This window comes from Hyaena hyaena, unplaced genomic scaffold (assembly GCF_003009895.1).
Source record: "Hyaena hyaena isolate Hyena2069 unplaced genomic scaffold, ASM300989v1 scaffold_317, whole genome shotgun sequence".
Taxonomy (NCBI): domain Eukaryota; kingdom Metazoa; phylum Chordata; class Mammalia; order Carnivora; family Hyaenidae; genus Hyaena; species Hyaena hyaena.
Window position 1 is genome coordinate 1,537,212 of NW_024080950.1, and position 23,181 is coordinate 1,560,392.

The 23,181-nt window shown below is 36.5% G+C and overlaps 1 protein-coding gene across 3 annotated transcripts in view; it reads left to right on the forward strand.

Annotated features, from left to right (window-relative positions):
- The window catches only part of UBR3 (ubiquitin protein ligase E3 component n-recognin 3), a 234,960-nt gene that overhangs the window by 17,201 nt on the left and 194,578 nt on the right, over window positions 1–23,181 (forward strand). The window lies entirely within an intron of this gene.

Here is a 23,181-nt window from a genome sequence, read left to right on the forward strand (position 1 = left end):
GTGCTGCCAGCAATGAGCCCGGCACGGGGCTCAAACTCATGAATCATGAGATTATGACCAGAACCAAAGTCGGATGCCTAACCAACAGAGCCATCCAGGCACCCCAGTTTCTTAATGATGTAGTACTTATTCAGATTACCTGTTTTATCCCTTGTGTACACTTTGGCAGTTTTAATCTTTCAAAGAATTTGTCCATTGCATCTAAATTGAATTTCTGAGCAAACAAATTTTCATTTGTATTGCCCTTTTCATGAAATCAGCTTTTGGTTTTATTGATTTCTCTCTGTCTCTTTCCCCCCATCTGTTCTTCATTTTATTGATATATGCTCTTTATTATTATCTTCTCTATTGTTTGGGTTTAATTTTGTCATTTCTTTTTGATTTTTTAATGTGGCATTTTAGATTGATGGTTTGTGACTTTTTCTAATGTAAGTGATACTATAAATTTCTCTCTATGTACAGCTTTAGAGGAATCCTACAAATTTTAATGTTTTTATTTTTATTCAAGTCAAACTGTTTTCTGGTTTCCATGGCTTCCTCTTTGGTCCAAGGATTATTTAGAAGTTTTGGGGATTTTCTCAGATTATGTTTTTAAAAATAATTTCTAGGTGAACTCTGTCATACTCAAAGAAGATACTTATATATGAATTTTTAAAAATTGTCAACTTTGGGGTACCTGGGTGGCTATGTCAGTTGAGTGTCTGACTCTTGATTTTGGCTTAGGTCATGATCCCAGGGTCATGGAATTGAGCCCCGTGTTGGTCTGCATGCTGAGCATGGACTCTCTCTCAAAATTAAATAAGTAAATAAAATTGTTAACTTGTTTTTAAAGGTTTCCTTCATAGCCCAGAATATGATCCGACTTGGTGAATGTTCCATGTGCACTTGAAAAAAGTGTATATTATTCTGTTGTCATATGTAGTGTTTTAAAAATGTCAGTTTGGTCAAAGTAGTTGTTGTTTAGGTCTTCTACATTTTTAGTGATTTTCTGTCTACATCTTCTTTTCATTATTGAGAGAGGACTGTTGAAGTCTCCAAGTATAATTGTGGTTTTGTCTCTTTCTCCTTGTAGTTATCAGTTTTTGGTTCTTGTATTTTGAAGTTCTGTTGTTAGGTGCACACTTAGGATTGTTATGTCTTCTTGGTGATTTGACTCTTTTATCCTTATATTGTGTCCTCTTTGTTCCTAGTAATATCCCTTGTTCCAAACTCTGCTTTGGTGGAGGAGTTAAGATGGCAGAGAAGTAGGGGGACCCTAAGCTTGCCTTGTCCCTCAAACACAGATAAATATGAAATCATTTTGAACACCCAAGAAATTGACCTGAGGACTGATAGAGCAAAACTGCACAACTAGAGGTATAAAAGTGGTCACACTGTGAAAGGTAGGAGCTGCAGAAAGTTGATTTGGAGAGAAAAGAAGGGCTGGTGCTGCAAAGGGGAGGGAGCCCTAATAACGGAGAGAGGAGTGAGAGACAAAGAGTATACTGAGAGAGTGCACAGGGGATTGCACAAGAAAGACTTCCCTACAGCTGTTGACTGGGAAAAGGAGGACGACTGACTACTATATGTTTTTTAAGCAGCAGAGCACAAAGTTGGAAGTTTTGGAGGTCTCCACCATTGCCAAGCTTCGTGGGGAAGGAGGGCAGAGGAGACCTGGTAGCAGGCAGGGTGGTTTGAGAATTCCCTGGGTCCAGTGGGGGAGAAACAGTTCCCCTGCTTGGAGTGCATTTGCAACTGGTGGCACGGCTTCTCCAGGGATAAAAGAACTGGCAGTGCCAACGTTCTGACCTTTTCCCTACCATGGGAAGAAAGACACCGGCTGAGGGCAGCAAATCTTGAGCTGGCTTTTTACTGTGCTTTACCGTAAACTCCAAATCACTGCACAGTCACCAACCAATTTCTGGGACAAATCTGCACTGGCCAGCACAGCGAGACCCTCCCCCAGAGGATCTGTGAAGTCTATACTATGGGGATCTCTAAAATGTGGAGTTAGGAAACCCAGCCTTGCATCTAAGATAAAAGGGGTACTGTGCCGCCTGGCAGGTGGACATCTTGGAAGCAGGCAGGGTGAAGGCTGGGATCTGGCAAAAGTCAGAGACACAAAAGAGGTGATTGTTTGCTCTTCTGTGAGGGCTTCCTGAAGAGTGGCTGCTCTAACTTCACGCTCCAGGGACAAGAGAGCAGGACGATGCCATTTTCCCCCACGCTCATCAGCACTGACTGACTTTAGTGAGCAAAACAGCGCCACCCAGTGGAGGCTGAAGCTGCTTGTACCAAGCCCTGCCCTACTGTGCCCTGCAAATGCATCTCCACTAGGGCAGGTTGGCCTGAGAATCAGTGCAGCAGTCCCCACCCTAAGAAGACTAGCACAAACCCTTCTCACGTACCAAGTCTACGGATCATAGAATGCCATGAAGCTTCAGCTCTAGGGGAAATAGGATCTAGCTTCCTTTTTTTTTTTTTTTTTTTTTGGACCTCTTCTTAATATAGCCATTACTCTCAGGAGCAGGTATATAACAGGCATTCCTAACAATGACATACAAAAAAGCAGTGACCCAGACAAAATGATGAGACCAAAGAATTCACCCCAAAAGAAAGAACAGGAAGAAGTCATGGCCAAGGATTTAATCAATACAGATTCGAGTAATATGGCTGAGCCAGAATTTAAAACAATAATCACAAAGATACTAGCTGGGCTTGAGAAAAGCATAAAAGACACTAGAGAATCCCTTACTGCAGAAATAAAAGAACTAAAAACTAGTCAGGCCCAAATAAAAAGTCCTTTGACTGAGATGCAAAACTGAATGGAAATAATGACAATCAGAGGACTGAATCAGTGATATAGAAGATAAAATTATGGAAAATAGTGAAGCTGAAAAAAAAAAAGAGGGAAAGAAAGGTATTGGATCATGAATGTAGACTGGGAACTCAGTGACTCTTGAAAGCATAATAAGATTCATGTCATAGGAAGCCTAGAAGAAGAGAAAGAAAATGGAACTGAAGATTTATTTAAGTAGATTATAGATGAAAAGTTCCCTAATCTAGGAAAGGAAACAGACATCTAAATCCAAGAAGCAGAGAACTCCCACTAAATTTAACAAAAACCTGCCATCACCAAGGCATATCATAGTCAAGTTCACAAAATACACAGACAAGGAAAAAATCCTGAAGGCAGCAAGGGGAAAAAAGTTCTTAACCTACAAGGGAAGACAGATCAGGTTCACAGGATATCTGTCCACAGAAACTTGGCAGGCCAGAAGGGAGTGGCATGATATAGTCAAAATGCTGGATGGGAAAAATGTGCAGCCAAGAATTCTTTATCCAGCAAGGCTGTCATTCAGGATAGGAGGAGAGATAAAGAGTTTCCCAGACAAACAAAAACTAAAAAAATAATATTAGGGGGAACTCGAACTCTTTGGGTGGGGATAAAAAGATTAAAAGCAACGAAGACTATAAAGGAACAGAACATCACCAGAAACACTAACTTCACAGATAACACAATGGCTTAAATTCATATCTTTCAATAATCACTCAGTGTAAATGGAATAAACACACTAATCAAAAGACATAGGGTGTCAGAATGGATTAAAAAAAAAGAGATCTGTGGCACCTGGGTAACTCAGTAAAGCATCAGCTTTGGCTCAGCTCATGATCTCATGGTTCATGGGTTCAAGCCCCCTGTTAGGCTCTTGATAGCTTTGAATTCTGTGTCTCCCTCTCCCTATGCCCCTTCCCCGACTCATGCTCTGTGTCTTTCTCAAAAATAAACAAAACAGCAACAAAAGACCTGTGTATCTATTCCCTACAGGAATCATTTTAGACATAGACATCTGCAGATTGAAAATGAGGGATAGAATACCATCTATCATGCTAATGAATGCCAAAAGAAGGCTGGAGTAGCCATGCTTATATCAAACTAGATTTTAAACCAAAGACTGTAACAAAAGATGAAGAAGGGCATTATATCATAGTTAAGGGGTCTATCCATCAAGATCTAACAATTGTGAATATTTATGCCCCTAATCTTGGAACACACAAATATATATACACATTTTTATATATATAAATTAATAACACATAAAACTCATTAGTAATAATACAATAACAGGGGACTTTAACAGCCCACTTACAGGAATGGACAGATCATCTAAGCAGAAAATCAACAAAGAAACAATGGCTGTGAATGACACACTGGACCAGATGGACTTAACAAATATATTCAGGACATTTCATCCTTTAGCAGCAGAATACACATTCTTTTTGAGTGCACGTAAAACATTCTTCAGAATAGATCACATATTAGGTCACAAATCAGCCGATAAGCAATACAAAAAGATTGAGATCACATCACGCATATTTTCAAACTTGAAGTTGAAAGATAATTTCTCTGGGTCTAGAATTCTAGTACAGAATTCTACAGACCCCCTTCAGCAACCTGGGGGTCAGAGGTGTGACCTCTGCACAGTGAAAAATCCACTTACAAGTTTTTACTGTCCCCAAACTTAATAGTAATAGCCTACTATTGATTGGAAGCCTTCCTGATAACATAGTTGATTAATACATGTTTTGTATGTTATACATGTTATATAGTGTATACCTAAAGTAAACTAGAGAAAAAAATGTTATTAAGAAAACCGGAAGAGAAAATAAATTTACAGTACCATATTGTATCAAAAGAAATATCTGTGTATAAGTGGAGCTGCAGAGTTCAAATCCATATTGTTCAAGGGTCAACTGTATATAATTGATTCTTAAACTAAGATAATTTCTCATCATTTAATCAGAAGGATCATGCAGCTTGGGTTTCCCTCCACCAGCTTTACTGAAGTATAATTGACAAATAAAATTGTATAAGTTTAACGTATATAATGTGATGATATATGTTTATATTGCAAAATTATTACCACAATAAAGTTAGTTAACACATCCATCACCACATAGTTACCTTTTTTTTGTCTGTGGTAAGAACTCTTAAGATCTTTCTTAGCAAATTTCAAGTAAACAGTGCAGTATTTTGTTAAATATAATCAACATGATATACATGAAACCCTCAGAATTTGTTCATATAACTACTGGAAGTTTATATCCTGTGATCAGTAATTGCTTATTTCCCCTCATCTCCCAGACCCTGACAACCAGCATTCTATTCTCTTGTATCTAGGAGTCTGACTTTTTTAGATTCCACAGATTTATTTCACTTAGCATTATGTCTTTTAGGTTCATACATGTTGTCACAAATGGCAGGATTTTTTAGGGGGAGGGGTAGCATTAGCATGTTGTTCAGACTCCATGTGTCTGCGTTTTTTCCAGTTTTCTTCATGTGATTGGGATTTCCTTTTTTTTTATATTTTTATTTTATTTCTAGGATAGAGAGAGACAGTGTGAACAGGGGAGGGTCAGAGAGAGAGGGAGACACAGACTCTGAAACAGGCTCCAGGCTCTGAGCTGGCAGTCAGCACAGAGCCTAACGCGGGGCTTGAACCCACGAACCGCGAGATCATGACCTAAGCGAAAGTCGGACGCTTAACCGACTAAGCCACCCAGGCGCCCCTGGGATTTCCTTTTTTAAAAAAATGGTTGAATAATACCTGTGTGTGTGTATCACATTTTCTTTATCCATTCGTCTGTCAACTGCCAATTATTTCCGTGTTTTTGCTACTGTGATAATGCTGCAGTGAACATAGGGGTTCAGATATCACTTTGAGATAAAGATTTAATTTCTTTTGGATATATATACCCAGAGTGGTGGGTGTTGGACTGTATGCTATTTATGTTTTTAATTTTTTGAGAAACTGCCATACTGTTTTCCATAATGTAACAATTTACATTCCCACCAACAGTGAATAGGGGGCCTCTTTTCTTCATATCTTTGCCAACACTTGTTATCTCTTGTCTTTTTGATAAAAGCCATACTAAGAGAAATGAAGTGATACCTCATTGTAGTTTTGATTTACATTTCCTAATGATTATTGATGTTGGGTACCTTTTCATGCACATGTTGGCTATTTGGATGTTGTCTTTGGAAACATGTCTATTTTGTTCCTTTGCCCATTTGTTTAAAGGATTTTCCTAAAAAAATGTTTTATTTATTTATTTTGAAGGAGAGAGAGTATGAGAGTGTGGGGGAAGGGACAGAGAAAAAATTTTTCTCTCAGAAAAAAAAAAGGGATCCAATTTCATTTCTTTGGATGTGAATATGTAGTTTTCCTAATGCTATTTATTTAAGAGATTATCCTTTCTCCATTGTATTTTCTTAACTCCTTTGTTGAATATAAGTTGGCCATATATGCATGAGTTGATTACTGGAGTTTCTGTTTTGTTCCATTGATTTGTGTGTCTGTTTTTATGCCAGTGCTATTCTGTTTTGATTACTATAACTTTGAAAGTTTGAAATCAAGAAGCGTGATGCCTCCAGCTATGTTTTCTTTCTCGAGGTTGCTTAAGTTATTTAGGGTATTTTGTCATTTCATGTGAATTTTAGATTTTTTTCTTTCTAATTCTGTGAAAAAATGCTATTGGAATTTTGATAGAGGTTGCACTGATTCTATAAATTGCTTTATCTAGTATGGACATTTTAACAATATTAATTCTTCCTGCCCATGAACATGGGATATCTTTCCATTTATTTATGTCGTCTTTAATTTCTTTCAACAGTATTTTATAGATTTCAGTGCACAAATCTTTCACCTCCTTTGTTTAATTTATTCCTACATATCGTATTGATACTATTGTAAATGGGATTTCTTTCTTCATTTTATTTGCATGTAATTTGTTGTTAGAATATAAAAATGTTGATTTTTGTATGTTGATTTGTATCCTGTGACCAATATACTAGTTCTAATAGTTTTTTGGTGCAGTCTTTAGGGTTTTCTATATATAATATGTCATCTGTAAACAGATAATTTTACTTTTTTCTTTCTGATTTGAATGCCTCTTATTACTTGTACTTGTCTAGTTGTTGCAGTTAGGACTTCTGGTGCTTTGTTGAGTAGAAGTGATGATAGTAGGCATTCTTATCTTGTTCATGATTGTAGAGGAAAAGCTTTCAGTTTTTCACCATTTAGTATGATGTTAGCTATGGGCTTGCCATATATAACTTTTATTATGTTGAAGTTTATTTTCTCTGTACTCAGTTTGCTGAATTTTGTCATGAAGCAGATGTGGATTTTTGTCAAATGCTTTTTCTGCATTTGTTGAGATTATTATATGATCTTTATCCATCATTCTGTTAATGTGGTGTTACTTTGGTTGATTTGCATATTTTGAACCATCTTTATATCCCAGGGATAAACACCTTTTGGTGTAGGATCTGATTTTTTCATGTACTGTTGAGAGTTCAGTTTGGTGGCATTTTGTTGAGAATTTTTGCATCAATATTCATCAGGGATATTAGCCTGTAATTTTCTGTTCTTTTAGCGTCCTTATCAGCGTAATGTTGGCCTTGCAAAATGAATTTGAGAGTGTTCATTACTCTTCAGTTTTTTGGAGAAGTTTGAGAAGAATTGGCATTAATTCTTCTTTAAATGTCTGGCAGAATTCACCAGTGAAGCCATCTGGTCCTGGGCTTTTTTGCTTGGGAGGTATTTGATTACTGATTCAGTCTCCTTAGCTGTTATTGGTCTGTTCAGATTTTCTATTTTTTATTTATTCATTTATTCAGTCTTCAGTGGTTGTGTGTTTTAGGAATTTATCCATTTCCTCTAGATTGTCCAGTTTATTGGTGTTTATTTTTATTATTAAATTTTTTTTTTAATGTTTATGTTAGAGACAGAGTATAAGTGGGGGAGGGGCAGAGAGTGAGGGAGACAGAATCTGAAGCAGGCCTCAGGCTCTGAGCTGTCAGCACAGAGCCTGATGTGGGGCTTGAACTTATGGACCGTGAGATCATGACCTGAGCTGAAGTTGGATGCTTACCTGACTGAGCCACCCAGGTGCCCCAAATTTGTTGGTGTTTAACTGTTCATGGTGGACTCTTATTCTTTGTATTTCTGTGGTTCCAGTTGTAATTTCTTCTTTTTCATTTATAATTAATTTGAGTCATTGTTCTTTTTCTCTTGATTAGTCTAGCTAAAGATTGGTCAATGTTGTTTGTCTTTTCAAAAAACCAACTCTTAGATTTGTTGTTCTTTTCTATTGGGTTTCCATTCTGAATTTCATTTGTTTCTAGTCTATTTTGTTTTTTTCCTTCTACTAGCTTTGGGCTTACTTTGTTCTCCACCCCCACTCCCCAGTTCCTTGACATGTCAAGGTAGGTTGTTTATAATCTTTCTTTTTACTTAATGTAGACATTTGTGGCTATAAATTTTCCTCTTATACCTGCTTTTTCTGCATCTTGTAGGTTTTGGTTTGTTTTGATTCCACTTTCATTTGTTTTAAGATATTTTTTAAAATTTTCCTTACTTTTTCAATCTATTGGTTATTCAGGAGTTTATTGTCTGATTTCTATGTGTTTGTGAGAATCCCAGTTTCTTTCCTGCTATTGATTTCTAGTTTTATAGTTTTCTTTGTGTTCAAGAAAGGTGTAATTTCAGTCTTCTTGAATTTGTTAAGACTTGTTTTGTGGTCTAACATATGATCTTTCTGGGAGAATGTTCTGTCTTGAGATGAATTTGTATTCTGTTACTGTTGGATGGAATGTTGTGTATATGTCTGTTACATCCATTTGGTTTATTGTGTGGTTCCCATCTGCTGTTTCTTATTGATTTCCTGTCTGGATGATCTATTTATTATTGAGAGTGGAGTGTCACAGTTCCTTATTATTATTGTGTTGCTGTTTAATTTTTCTTTCAGTTCTTACATATTTAGGTGCTCTCATGTTTAGATGTGTAAGTATTTACAATTGTTATATCCTCTTGATTAACTGAACCCTTATCACTATGTAATAACCTTTTTCTTTTGGGACCACTTTTTAAAAAAAATTTAGAGTGAGAGAGCACACAAGCAGGAGAGAAGGACAAAGGAGGGGGGTGGAGAGAGAGAGAGAGAAGAGAGAGAGAGAAAGAATCCTAAGCCCCATTGTGGGGCTTGCTCCCATGATCCTCGGATCATGACCTGAGCCAAAACCAAGACCCAGATGCGCAACCAGCTGGGCCACCTAGGGGTCCCTCTTTTGCCTATTTTCTAATTGAAATTTTTCTGAATTTACAGTTGAGTTCTGAGATTTAATAATATATTCTAGATACTTATCTTTTGTGAGATATGTGGTTTTGATAATTTAATGATAATGTGTCTCAATTTAGACTTTTTGAGGCTCAGCCTATTTAGGGGTTCTAGGGCCTCCTGAAGCTTGATGTTCCTTTATTTCCCCAAATTTGGGATGTTTTCAGCCATTATTTCTTTATTAAAAAATTTTTTTTAAAGTTTATTTTGAGAGAGAGAGAGAGAGGGAGGGAGGGAGGGAGGAGAGAGAGGACCCACAAGCTGGAAGGGGCAGAGAGAAGGAGAGGGAGAATCCCAAGCAAACTCTGCTCTCCATCATTGCAGAGGCCTGTTTGGTACTCAAACTCACAAACTATGAGATCATTACCTGAGCCGGGATCATGACCTGAGCCGAGATCAAGAGTCAAATGCTTAACCACTGTGCCACCTAGGCACCCCAGCCATTATTTCTTTAAATAGACTTTTGGTCCCCTTCTCTCTCTTCTTTTGTGATTCCCATAATGATGTATGTTGTTTGTTTGAGTTGTGTCTTATGAGTCCTGTAGCTTTCTTCATTCTTTCTTATTCTTTTTTCCTTTTGCTTCTCTGACTGGATGATTTCATATGACCTGTCTTATATTCATGAATTCTTTCCTGGTGAAGTCTGCTATTGAATAGTTCTGTTGAATTTTTCAGTTCAGTTATATTTTTCAGCTCTAGAATTTGTTTGTTCTTAAAGTGACTTTCATTTCTTCTTGAACTTATTTTATTTATGTATTTCCCCTGTATTTTGGCTTATTTGTCTATCTGGGTTTTCTTGTAGTTCGCAGAACTTATTTAAGAGGCTATTCTGAATTCTTTGTCATTCAGTTCATCTCCGCTTCTTCATAGAGGAACTTTACTGATTTCCTTTGGTGATGTCAGGTTTACCGGATTCTTCTTTTTTTTTAAATTTTTTTTTTAATGTTTTTATTTATTTCTAGGAGAGAGAGAGACAGTGTGAGCAGGGGAGGGTCAGAGAGAGAGGGAGTCACAGACTGAAACAGGCTCCAGGCTCTGAGCTGGCAGTCAGCACAGAGCCCGACGCGGGGCTCGAACCCACAAACCGCGAGATCATGACCTAAGCGAAAGTCGGACGCTTAACCGACTAAGCCACCCAGGCGCCCCTATCTGATTCTTCTTGATCCTTCTGTCCTTGTGTTGGTATGTGTGCATTTGAGGAAGTGGTCTCCTTTTCCAGTCTTTACATGTTCACCTTGGCAGGGAAGGATTTTCTTTAGGCAGCTCAGCTTGGGATTCTGAATGGGCCAGCTGATACTGTCCATTGGCAGGCAGCACTTACTTTCCGGGTGTCTGGTTGGATGGAGCCACTGCCTGTGCTCTGAAGATGAGAGGGGTCCCCTGGCTGGGTTCTTCTGTCAGATGAGTCTGCATTCAGGTGGGGCCGCTAGCTGGGTTCTGTGGTCAGGCAGGACCATTGGCTGTATTCCATAATCACCTCTGGTTGGGCAGAGTCACAGGCCTTGCTTCCTGGCTGGGTGGTGTAGCTAGTTGGACTCTGTGATTGGGTGGGGCCACAGGCTAGGTCCTTAATCAGCCCTGATTGGGTGGATCCCTAGGCTGTGCTCCCTGGCTAAGTGCCAGTCTTGGCTTCCTGCTTGGTAGGGTTTTTTGAATTCACCCCCTTTAAAAAAATTAAAAATTTCTTTTCTCTTTGATTATTCAAGCTATTGAAAACTGTGGGGGTTATAATATTTTATTATTTTGGCTAGACTACATCTTATAGCTTGACTCTTTCATCTGGACACCGTATGAAAATTCTTTCTTTGTGCTGTGAGAAAATGTTCTCATAAGTTTTGTGAAAAAGTTCTAGATTAGAAATTAGGCAATCCTGACTCTAATTCCTTGAATTACTAGGACAAATAGATGTACATTTATACTTTTGATACATTATTGCCAAATTGTCCCCATATTTGGTATGTTAATTTACACTCTTTCCCAACAGTACTATGAGAATATCCATATTGCTTTAATACTTAGCCAGGGTAGCATGTCATCAATCTTTTGGTCTTTGCAAATATGATAGGTACAAAAAAGTTATTACAATATAGTTTTATTTATTCTTCGGTTGATGCATTCTTTACAGGTGTGCTAATTTTCACATTTTAAGGATTTTTAACCTATGTCTGTTACTGCTTTCCATTTTAATTCCTTTGTCTTCTGAGAACATAGTTTGTGTAATGTCCATTTAGAATATTTCAATACCATAACATGATAAGATCCATATATCATGCTTTCATATTTTCTGCTTGTCAGTACTGAAAAGCCATCAATCTGGTTTGGACTAATTTCAGTGCTGACCATAAGGATAGCTCCATTGTATATTTAGGCAGTTGTGTCTCACTGAAGGAGTGTATTAGTCAGCTTGCTGCCATAACATAATATGACGGACAGAGGAGATTAAACAACAGAAATTTATTTTTCACAGTTCTGGAGGCTGGAAGTCCAAGATCAAGGTGCTAGCAGGTTTGGTTTCTCCTGAGGCTTCTCTCCTTGGCTCATAGATGGCCGCTTTCTCCCTGTATCCTCATGTGGTCTTTCCTCTGTGTATGCGTATAACCCTGATGTTTCTTTCTCTTCTTACAGTGACACCAGTTGTATTGGATTAGGTTCCCACCCTATGACTTCACTTAACCTTAGTTACCTCCTCAAAGGTCCTGTCTCCAAATATAGGGGGTTAGGGCTTCAATGTATGAATTTTGAGGGTCACAGTTCAGTAGGAAGATCAGGATGGAGAGTGGGTATATTGATGTATATGTTGGTAAACATGTACAGTGTAGATCATTTGAAAACATCTGTCTGACTACTCTGTGAGTTAATAATATCCTAATACTTCTTAAAAATGAAAAAAAAAATAGTTTATTGGGATGTATTTTATGAGCAATAGAATGGGCTTCTAACTATTGTAGCCTGCAGTGTTCTATTATTGTTGGGTAGGTCTAGTTTGTTGAGTGTTTTTAGTAGTTATCTATCACTGTGTTAAAACAATAAACATTTGTTATCTCATAGTTTTTATGGACCAGGGATTTTGGAAATGGCTTATGTGGGTTGTTTGGCATAATGTCTAATGGGATTGTAGTAAAAACCTTGGCTGGGGTTACAGTCTTCCAGGGACTAGAGGATCCACCTTCAAAGGTGGGTCACTCACAAAGCCGTTGACAGGAGGATTAGTTTCCTGCCATGTAGGCTTATTATAACGCTGCTTGAAAAATTTTCTTTGATATTGCTTACAGTGCAGATATGATAGCAGTGAATTTTCTCAGATATTGCCTAGAAAACTTTCATTTACATTGTTTTAAAGGGTGTTTTCTTTGAGATAAGAATTCTAGAGTCAAAGGTTTGCTTTTTTCTTCTAGCACTTTAAATATGTTTCTACATTGTGTTCTGATTGTATAGTTCCTGTTGAAAAGTCTGCTGTCATTTGTATCTTTGTTGCTCTGTACATTAGGGGGTTATTTTCTTCTGGTTGCTTTGAAGATTTTCTTATCACTGGTTTTCAACAATTTGATTATGAAGTGCCTTCATGTGGCTTTAAGAAAAGTTTGTTCTGGTTGGGGTTTGATGAGCTTTTGGCTCTGTGATTTTATGGTTTTCAACAAATTTGGAGAAACTTCAGCCATTCTTGACATATTTGTTTTTTCTCCCCTTCTCCCCTTTTTGGGTTTCCAGTGTAATGCAAGACTGCTTGTTATTGTCACACTTCACATAAGTTCTGTTATTTCCTCAGTCTCTGTGTTTTATTTTGAATAGTTTCTTATTTTTTAAAGTAATTTTATTTATTTATTCATCCATTCATTTATGAGAGAGAGGGAGTGAGAGAGAGAGAGGGAGAGAATCTTAAGAAGGCTCCATGCTCAGATTGGAGCATAACACAGGGCTCAATCCTATGATCCTGGGATCATGACCTGAGCCTAATTTAAGAGTCAGATGCTCACCCGACTGAGCCCCCCAGATATCCCCATTTCTTGTTGTTAGGTTAGTTAAATCATTCATCTTTTCCCCCCTAGTATCTAATCTACTGTTATCCCATGTGGTGTATTTTTCATTTCTGATATTTTTCATCTTTAGAAGTTTGATATGGGTCTTGTTTATCTATTATCATGGTATAAGGAATGAGGAGATTACTTCTCTCCTAAATCTTTGCTAGTTAATCAGTTCATCTCAATGTTATTTCCATGAATAAACCATATTTTCCTCATAGATTTGAAATCTGCCGTGTCATAAATTAAATTCCACATGGATTTGATTTGTATTTGGAGTCACAATAATTAATTCATCCATTGATATACTTTTTCATGCACCATTGCCACATTGTTTTCTTTCTGCCCTCGAGCATTCAATATAATTTACTTACTATTTTAATACTTCAATACATGTATGTCTCTAATTTTACTTTCATGTCTTCTGAACCTATATGCACACTGTGACTGAATTTAGAACTTAGAGTTTTCATAAATATTTTGCTTTTGCTTTTATAGTACTTTAGGCCTCACCAAATAATATTAAACCTATATAGATGGAATTTGTTTCCTTTGTTTCTAACAATTTTAGACATTAAGTGAATTAATACTTTAAGTCATACAAATTAGAGATGTGGAGCTATCTAGAGAAATGGCACAAGAATACATATAGGTGAATTTGAAACTGAATTTCTGACCTAACTTTTTTGCCTTTCTTTACTTTAAATTTATTAAAGTATTAAAATTTATTTAATTAAATTTATCATTAATGTCTATTACTGTCTTCTAAAATGTAAGTTGTTTAAAAGCTGTCTACTACACTTTTGATTATTTTAACTTTAAAGTTAGTTTTAATATCTGGTAAAGCTATTCTACTGTTATTACTCTTCTTGTTCAGAATTTTCTTAGCCATTCTTTCTTTTTCCATAGGAATTTCAGAATGACCTTGTTTATTCCTTATTGGTATTTTTACTGAGGTCACATTAAATATATACGTCAATTTAGTGAAGACCATATATTTCTATGGTATGTCTTTTGTGATCTTTAGGAATTATTTTAAAAAACAATTTTACTAGTTAGGCAGGTCATTTAGTGTTCTGAGGTTTCCCCATCTGTAAAATGAAGAGAACAGATTATTTCAAGGGCTTTTAATCTGAGATGCATGTCTCTCCAGGGATCTCTGTGAATTACCTTGAATTATATGCAAAATTGTGTATATGTGTCTAATTTCTGCTAAATTGGGAATGGGATGTATGTCATAGTCTGATTTTTAGGGGAGCTCATCTTAGATGCTTTTCTAATTTTTCAAATATATGCTTAAATTATTTGAATTGCCCTCTTCTTACCCTCCTATCCCCCCCACTAAGTCTTAATAATTTGCGTATGGACCACCAAGAATCCTTTTTTCTTCCCTTCTCTCCTTTCCACTCCCTTCCCATCCTGTCTCCTCCCTCCTCCTCTCAGAGTCCTGGAATTCTGCTTTTAGTCATTTAAACTCAGTATCATTGGAGTCACAAGGAGAGTTTCTGGAGTACCGGGAATGTTTTGTTTCTAGATCTAGTTGGTAGTTACATAGGCGTGTTGTTGGTGATACGTCATTGAGCTGCACACTTATTTTTTTTGGCAATTTTCTGTCAGTTATACTTCAGTGAAAAATTTTAAAAAGTTGAGGTAAAATAAAATTTGGAAAGGTCATTTGATTAACTGTTTCTGTAGTTCAATTCAGTCTTTCTATTATGGCCATAACATCGTGCTCCACTAAGGAATGGTTAATCTTCGTAATCATTCAAAACTACTGGAGTCTTTGAAGAAAGTATCTGTGAGCTGCTATTGTGAACACATTATTTTCTGCCTCATTTTTACTTTGGAGCCATGCTGGTTGTCTACAAAGGCCTTTTCCTGTTCACTTGGGGAGAGACCCTTAATACCTGTTTATACACACTTGCATTTGTCCTACCTCTTGACAGTATACCAACACGGCTTTGTGTGCCTAGCCTAGCTCCTTCATGTCATTTGGCCTGTATCCTAAATATCACCTCTTCAGGAAGGCCTTCCATTTCAAACTCGTTTTAAAGGAGCTTGGTAGACGCATTCTGTAAATTATGCTGTCAAATTATTTTTGTAGAGCTTATTATTCATATTTATGTTTTTGTTTCTTTGTCCTCTTCTACCCAGTCCCCCAGTAGAAAGCTCCATGAGAGCAAGGCCCCTGTATTCCTGGGGCCTAACTGTCAGTGTCAGGCATATAGTTGTTTTTTAAAACATAGTTGAAAAGCTCGTATTATTAAATGGGTGTCTAGTCCTTTGTTGTTGTTGTTCACAAGAAGTCTGATTATTCTTTAACTGGATGTCTTTGAAATCATCTTGGTGTTCTCTTATTAGATTCATTCCTTGTTTCCTCAAGTCTTCATTGAATACTTGCTATGTAATATGTCAGATGCTTGAGTTCCCACAGTATGATCAGTTTGAAATATGAAAACCAGTTTTGTCAGTATTATAATATGTTATACCCATATTGCACAGTCCTACATTATTTAAACTAGCTCACAGAGTTTGTTTCTTAAGTCTTCTGGCTATTAATTTTTTCAGTCAGTAGCCATCTGATACACTCCTGTAATCCCAGTCAGTCCCTAGGTTGCTTAGACCACTCTTGTTCCTTGGGCATAGTTAGTTCAAGGTTGAAATTTCACTCCTCAATGCCACTTGACACTCTTCAAATTGTTCTTCACTGTCTGCCCAGGAGCACTTTTGAATTCATTTCTTTTCTACATGGAAAGTGTCTAAGAGAGCTTTCCATGCCCTCCTTCATCTCATCCTTTCTCTTTTCCTGCTTTTCAACTGTCAGGCTTTTCATTACATCTTATAGTGTATTTGTTCCCATTCTTCTCTTCTGGCTTTCATCTGTTGTTTGTTCTTCATATTTATCCTTGTAGGCAGTGTAATTAAATTATCTTCCATCACCACTGGTTCTCTAACCTATCACATAGGGCCAGTTCTTTTTTGTTTTTTTAATATTAAAGCTTTTAAAAATAAAAATGTTTCCTGGATTTTGCTTATTAGAGTTTGTGTGTCACAGCTGAGAGATGTTCTTAAATTCATATTTGCCTTTTTGAATCAAGTGCTTGAATCTGGTGTCTTAGACCACTTGGCCATCTTGATACAACCAACCCTTTAAATAAAGGTTTTGACCTTAAGATACAGTACTTACTAACCTTTTTCATAGTATGTTAGACATGGAAATGATATTTGGATGGGCCACAGAAGCAACTGAGGAGGCTGCTCAGACCCTGCCCATCTGTCTGCCTTGAGTACTAAGGAAATCTGTATCTCTGCACTGTACTCTAGTGACCTAACATTAAGGCTAGATAGGCTTCAGCAGTGTGTGAACACTCTGAATGGTGTGTGTGTGTGTGTGTGTGTGTGTGTGTGTGTGTGTATTTTTTAAGACCGTAGTCTTAATGTTTTATTTTATATTTGAGAGAGAAAGAGAGGGACAGAAACAGAACTGAAGCAGGCTCCAGGCTTCAAGCTGTTAGCACAGAACTGGACGCAGGACTTGGACTCATGAGCAGTGAGATCATGACCTGAGCTGAAGTCAGACGCTTAACTGACAGGCACCCCGTATATATTTTTCTTAAGAAAGAGTTATAACTTTCACTAGATTCTCGAAGGAGTCTATGAATCCAGAAAGATTAAGAATTAAAGCTTTAAATTGTAGAACTAAAACCAAATGAAGTGGCATAACTTATTGTTTGTTTACTTAAGTATAAATTTTTTCCTTTCATTTACAAAGTTATGCATATCTTTGTCATACAAAATTCAAACATTATAGGTAGAATTAATGTAGTAAGTAGAGTGTGTTATATATTGTATTCCTGGTTAATTTTCACCAATTTGGAATACATGGATTTAGTATAAGTATTTTTTTCTTATACATATTAACATTTTCTTTCCTATTCTTCGAAGTTTTAATTATAAAGATATTACAATATATATACACATATATATACACAATATATATGACACAGTTCTTCTCTCACTTTATCTTAGATATGATTCTACTTCAGTACTTGTTGATCTACCTCATTCTTTTCAACAAACGTATTTTATGGATCTACCATAATTTGGTTAACCTTTATTACTGAACACGAGTTGTTTCTAGATTTTTTTTTTTTTTGCATTGCAAACATATTTGTAGATACTGTCTTGGAAATTTAGGAGTATTTATATATAATAAATCTCTAGAAATAGAAATGTTAGGGTGGGGTATGAACACTTAAACTTTTTTTAATTAAGTTTTTATTTTAATACCAGCATAGTTAACATACAATGTTATATTAGTTTCAGGTGTACAGTATAGTGATTCATCACTTCCACATAATACCTGGTGCTCATCACAACAAATGTTCTCCTTAATCCCCATTACCTGTTTCACCATTCTTTCCAACTACCTCCGTCTGGTAACCATCAACTCGTTCTCTACACTTAAGAGTCTGTTTCTTGGTTTGTCTCTTTCTCTCTCTCTCTCGTTTTTCATTTGTCTTTTGCTTATTTTTAAAAAAATTATACTCGTGTTTATCTTGACTCAAATTTTCACAGATTAAAAGATTGGATTTTATTAGAATCCATTTACAGGCAGTTTGCGGCAATGATTTGTCATGAAAAAAAAAAGAAGACGATAATCACTCAGATTTTGGATGTGAATGAAAACTTCTTGCAAACCATGGAGATATTCCCACCAATCTAATAGCAGGAGTTGTATGAAGATATGGAATCTTATGTTGTGCCCAAAATGTAGGGTAAGGCTTGAAGCTTCAGGTAGCACATGTTCTCAGAAAAGCAAAAGGCAAGTACTGTAGTATTCACAGATACACCACATATGTGTCCAGTGGCTCGTTACTTTCCTGCAGTGATGAACATAGCACGCACATGGAGGAAGGGCTGTCCCCTTTACAAGTGAATGAATCCAGGCAATTCTTTATGAAAATGATAAGGTTTGGGGCACCTGGGTGGCTCAGTCAGTTAAGCATGCGACTCTTAATTTTAGCACAGGTCATGATCCCATGTTTTTATGGGATTGAGCCCCATGTCACGCTGCATGCTGACAGCACAGAGCCTGCTTGGGATTCCCTCTCTCCTCTCTCTCTGCCCCTCCCCACGCAGACACTTTCTCAAAATAAATAAATAAACATTAAATAAAAAGAAAATGATAAGGTTAAAAAAATGTTTGCTCCAAGGCACCAAGAGTTATAAAGCTTTTAAGAAAAGCACAGAAATGAGTAGAATATACAAGGGAATTAGTTCTCAATGGAGGAATTTGCTCTTATTATAACTAGTATAAATAATTACATCAGATATATTACAATCAAAATGCATATCAGGGGTGCATGGGTGGCTCAGTTGGTTGGACCTCTGACTCTTGATTTCAGCTCAGGTCATGATCCTGGAGTTGTGAGATCAATCCCCATGTCAGGCTCTGCAATGACAGTGCTTGAGCCTGCTTAGAATTCTCTCTCTGTCTCTGTCTCTCTCTGTTCTTCCTCTCCATGTGCACATGTATTCTCTCTTGCTCTGTCTCTAAATTAAAAAAAAAAAAAAAAGCACATTGAACAGACTATTCTGTATAAGGGAATGTCTGACCAAAGAACATTCCCATGGGTACTTGGGGGAGCTGCTGGTACATGCTTACAAGGTTTCTTCCCAGAGCCAGAGAGGCTGTGCCCCACTTATATTTGCAATGTTCTCTTCAGTCTTCTTGCAAAGCTTATTCTCTGCTACCAACTTATTCAAGGACAGGCTGGGCTGAAATGGGGGGTTCCATTTCATGCCAGTTGTCCATGATGAACTTTGTAGTATCCATCCCCATGTAATCAAGCCCAAATGGGCCCATGGAGTAATCAGCTCCTAGCTTCTCAGCAGGGTTGATGTCTTCCTTTGGATGCATTACTGCATTCATGCAGCCTGACTACTTTCATGAGGTATGGCACTAGGAGACAGTACACAGTAAACTCAGACGTGTCCTTACAAGAAATGGGATGCTTTCCCAGGCCTTTGCTGAAGCCTGTCAGAGATTCAGATGTATTCTGGCTGGTCAATGATGTTTTAATGACCTCCACAAGCTTCATCAAGGGCACTGTGTTGAAGAAATGGAATCTAGTGAATCAGTCCTGTCTTGTGGTGGAATTGGCTATGTTTGTAGTCTGCAGAGAGGAAGTGTTGCTGGCAAAGATTGTGTGTTCAGAGGCAAACTTGTTCAACCTCTTGAAGAAGTCAAGGTGAAGTTCTTCATCTTTAGATTCTCCAGAATGGCCTTTACCACCAAGTCCATGCTGTGGACTATGGATGCTGTGTCCATGCTGGTTGATATGCTGCTGCTCAGGGTCTTCTCCACAGATTCATCACCCATCTTGGGGTTTTCTGCAGAGTTCTTCTTGGCCACTTTCCTAAGGCTTTCCTCAATCCTGTTTCTAGATTTTGCCAGTACATCCTCTGTCTGGTCCACCAACACTATTGTGGCCAGTTGCTGCAGCAACCTGGGTGATGCCAGTGCCCATCATCCTGCTGCTGATAACCAAATGACTTGATGATGATTTTCTTCACTGAGGCTGAGGCAGTGGATGAGGAGGACACAGAGTGCATGAATTGCCGGGTTATGAAAGCCATGCTGCAGAGATGAAGGCAAAGGTGGCAGCAGCGGCAAGACCCACCAAAGTTTTTTTCTGCTCATTTGCTTTTGAACACCTAAAGTTTTAATAAATTTTGCTAAAACATCATCAAAAACTGGATCTACATATATATAATATACTTATACATTATCATTTTTATGATAATGAATTAGTAAAGTGAATCTTCCCCAGTCCTCAAGATGAAAAAGATGTTTGTGTTATCAAAATTTTCAAACATACACAAAAATAAAGACAAGAGAACATTGAATGATTGTATACCCATCACTGGACTCAACATTTGCCAAGATTTTTGTCACATTTGCTTCATTTGTCCTTTTCTTCTGTTTTTTTTGAAGTATTTTGAAGGAAATTCCAAATATTGTCATCTCACCTGACATGCTTTAGTATTTATCTTTTTTTAAATGTTTATTTTTGAGAGAGTGAGAGAGAGAGAGAAAATGCCAGTGGGGGAGGGGCAGAGAGAGAGAGGGACAGAGGAGCCCAGCAGAGGATCCAAAGCAGCTCAGTAGAAAGCCCAATGTGGGACTTGAACTCACGAACCTCAAGACCATGACCTGAGCCAAAGTCCAACTGAGCCACCCAGTATTTATAGTTAAAAATTCAAATAATTCATTTTTTTTAAACGTATTTTAGCTATTTAGTACAGAAAATTTTAAACATATATAAAGGGAGTACACATAATGAACCGAACTACTATGATCTTTTATTAGGAAAAAGCTCCTTCAGTGACATTTTTTATTTAAAGACCAATTAAAACTACATTCTTTTGACGTGTGCCTTAGAAATGTGAAGGGAATACTTACTGGCTTTAATATTGGCCCACATTCTATTTAATGAGTATGACATAATGAAACCTCATGTTATCCATCTCCCAGTTTCAATAGTTAACAACTCATAGTTCGTCTTTGGCATACTCCCACCTACTTCAGTTCACCCCACCATATTATTTTGAAGGAAGTCCCATATATTTAGCATTTTATCTGTATTTGTATAGATATATCTCAAACACAAGACTTCCTTTTTCCATGATAACTGCAATGATGCTACTGTCCTACCTACATAAAAGAATTTCCTTAGTATCATCAAATATCCATGAATATTTTCTTACATAACCACAATGCTATTATCATAGCTAATAAAATTATCTAATGAACTGTTGTGTTACCCACACAATTCATAATTAGATTTTTCTGTTTGTTTAAAAAAAGTTGGTTTGTTAGAATTGGTTCATGAATTACATTTATTGGGTCTCTCAAACTTTTTAAACCTAGAATGGTCCTTCTACCTTTCTCTTTTTGCCACTAACAGGTTGCACAAATTAAGTCCATTGCCCTATAAAATGGTCTACATTCATGATTTTTCTGTTTGCTTTTTTGGGGTGTTTTTAACTTTTTCCTTTAACCCCTATACTTATAAATGAAAGTGAGCTCTAGAGACTTGGTGTCAAGTTCAGCTTGTTTGGTAAGAACTCTTCCTATATGGTGCTATGTGCTTCATAAGCGTCACAGTGTCTGATTATTATTATTATTATTTTATTTTTACTTCTTGTTGTACTAAGATTGATAAGAATGCTATCATCTCCTCTAAGTGGAAAATTTTCCCTCAAGCTTTTCTTTTTCATGGCTCCATTGTATGGGTCAGTTATGTCAGTAGATATCACAAAATGGTTATTTTCTTCTCATTTTTATTTTAATATATTTCATTTCTTTGGTTGTTAGAGAACTGGAGCATCTTTTCATATGTTTATTGACCATTCAGCAATTTTTTTGTGTGAATTATTCTTCACTTTGGCTGCTTTTTCTATTTAATTGTTTTCTTTTTCTTACCATTTTCAAGAGTTTGTAATCAAAGATATTAATCTTTAATCTGTTTTGCCTCTTATAAATATTTTTTTAAATTTGTAATTGTATTTATAGAAGTTATTGATTTACATAGTTAATTTTTGTCTTGCATTTATGGCTTTTGGTTTAAACTTAATTATGCTTTTCTGTACTTTGAGGTAATGTAGGCAGAATAGTTTATTTTTTTACTTGTAACTTTTTAAACTTTAGATGTGTATGGAATATATTTTGTGTATGGTGTAAGATAAGAGTAACACTTATTTCCTGCATATATAAATAATCAATTGTCCTAAAGCAATTTGTTGAAAGTCTTCTCCCTACCACATTGAATTGAGATGCCATGTTTATTATATTAAATTCACAGATTTACATGGTCTGTTTCTAGACTCCTATGTGGTCCTTTGATGATATTTTATTACCACGGATTTTTTAATTTTAATAGCTTTGTAGTATAAGGTTTAAATTACCATCATTAATCTTTTTTCTCCCAAGTTTTACAGATTTTTTTCCCACACATTTGTTCTTCCATTTAAACTTCAGAATTAGTGATTAATCCCATTGTGATTTAACTGTAATGGTATTAATCTTGGTGGTACTGATTTAAAAAATAATAAATTTAGGGGTGCCTGGGTTGAGGGGTTAAACATCCAACTTCGGCTCAGGTCATGATCTTATGGATTCTGAATTCGAACCCAACACCGGGCTCTCTGCTGTCAGCACAGAGGCTCCTTTGGATCTTCTGTCCCCCTCTCTCTCTGCCCCTCCCCTGCTCATGGGGACACGTGCTCTCTCTCAAAACCAAGTATCTTTTAAAAATTAAAAAATATTGTTTTTCCATTGGAAAATGTAGTTTTCTCTATCTAGATCTCTTATGCTTTTCAGCTGAGATAGTTTGTACTCTTCTTAAGTTTGTTTCTAGATATTTTATATGTTCAGTGTGGTTATTCTGTATTGTCACAGAATAACCTTATTTGTGATCATTTGGATTGTGAATACAGAATAGTTTGCTTCATTTTTGTTCAAGTATATTAGTCATACTTTAAAATAAGTATAAACAAGATTAGAAGGAATGTATATAAGTGTACTATATAAATGTTTCAAATAAGCTTTAAGTATTTCTATCACTTATATATTCATTAATACAATAAATTAGGAATAATTAAGGAATAGAAAATGCAAATTCTTAGGAAATGATCAATTTCTATTTAATGGTTTATAAAGAATAGAAGTAACACAGTAGTATATAAATTAGTAAATTGTAGTTAAAAAATATTAAATCCTGTAAAGAGATTTTCTTTTTATATTCTAGTTGGAACCTAGCTAGTATAGTCTTTTATTAGGAGGAAATCCCCCTCAGCCACATTTTTTACTTAGAGGATCATTTAAAGTCTTTTATCATGGTACCTTAATAAGAATCATAGAGAAGTAATAAATTGGCTTTCCTATTGGCCTGCATTCTGTTTATTCATATTATATATAAAGGTAATATATTCCTGG